The sequence below is a fragment of the Chiloscyllium plagiosum genome, chromosome 19 (assembly GCF_004010195.1).
Source record: "Chiloscyllium plagiosum isolate BGI_BamShark_2017 chromosome 19, ASM401019v2, whole genome shotgun sequence".
Classification (NCBI taxonomy): Eukaryota; Metazoa; Chordata; class Chondrichthyes; order Orectolobiformes; family Hemiscylliidae; genus Chiloscyllium; species Chiloscyllium plagiosum.
In genome coordinates, this window is record NC_057728.1 from 63,509,603 (window position 1) to 63,511,140 (window position 1,538).

Sequence of the window (1,538 nt, forward strand, 5' to 3'; positions counted from 1 at the left end):
GTTTCCAGCATCTGCAATCATTGTTTTTACCTCGGCAACAAACAAGAGTTTACTCACTGGCCTTTTACATTACCACGCATCCAACTAAACCTAATTAGAGTCCTTATTGAAATAATTGCTCATCGATCTTTTTAAGATTTGTTCTCTAAACCGCTCATCCTTTTTAATCTAATTTGCATGTGATATCAAAGAATGAATTTATTGTTGTCACATACCTAAGTACAGTGAAAAGTTCTGTTCTGCATACAGATCATAACATACATATCATAGGGTGTTCAGATGGAACGTGGCAGAGGAGGTTGTGACTGCACAGGAGGTGCACAAAAGGAAGATCAATATTCGATTTGAAATTTGAGGTTCAATCAGCAGCCTAATAACGGCGGGGAAGAAGCTGTTCCTGAACCTGCTGGTACATGTATTTAAGCTTCTGAATCTTTTGCCTGATGGAAGGGATGGGAAGGGTCTTTGATGATGTTGGCAGCCTTTCCATGGCAACGGGACATGTAAATGGAGTCCGTGGATGGAAGATTAGCTTCCGTGCTGGTCTGGGCTGTGTTCACGACTTTTATCCTTTTATTTCCTCTTAGACCAGACACCCCCAGGAATCCTTGTTTAAACATTTTATTTGTGCATGGATGATGTAAGTACCTAATAATGACAGCTCAAGAACAAAAGTTTATTTGCACTATTTTTGCAGATATCAAGCTTCCAGTCAAAAGGTTATCGATTTACTCACCCATACCAATGAGCCTGATGTTGGTGGAGAGCAAGTTGTTGGAGAGAATCCTGAGGGACAGAATGTACATGTATTCGGAAAGGCGAGGACTGATTCGGGATAGTCAACATAGCTTTGTGCGTGGGAAATCATGTCTCACAAACTTGATTGAGTTTTTTGAAGAAGTAACAAAAAGGATTGATGAGGGCAAAGTGGTAGATGTGATCTATATGGACTTCAGTAAGGCATTCAACAAGGCTCCCCATGGGAGACTGATTAGCAAGGTTAGATCTCATGGAATACAGGGATTTGGATTTGAAATTTGAGAGGTTCAATCAGCAGCCTGATAACAGTGGGGAAGAAGCTGTTCCTGAACCTGCTAATACATGTATTTAGGCTTCTGTATCTTCTGCCTAATGGAAGAGGGAATCACTGGGGTGGGAAGGGTCTTTGATGATGATGGCAGCCTTTCCATGGCAATGAGACGTATAAATGGAGGCCTTGGATGGAAGGTTGGCTTCCGTGATGGTCTGGGCTGTGTTCACAATTTTGAACTGGCTCAAAGGTAGAAGACAGAGGGTGGTGGTGGAGGGTTGTTTTTCAGATTGGACGCCTGTGACCAGTGGAGTGCTGGGTCCATGACTTTTCATCATTTACATAAATTATTTGGATGCGAGCATAAGAGGTACAGTTAGTAAGTTTGCAGATGACACCAAAATTGGAGGTGCAGTGGACAGCGAAGAGGGTTACCTCAGATTACAACAGGATCTGGACCAGATGGGCCAATGGGCTGAGAAGTGGCAGATGGAGTTTAATTCAGATA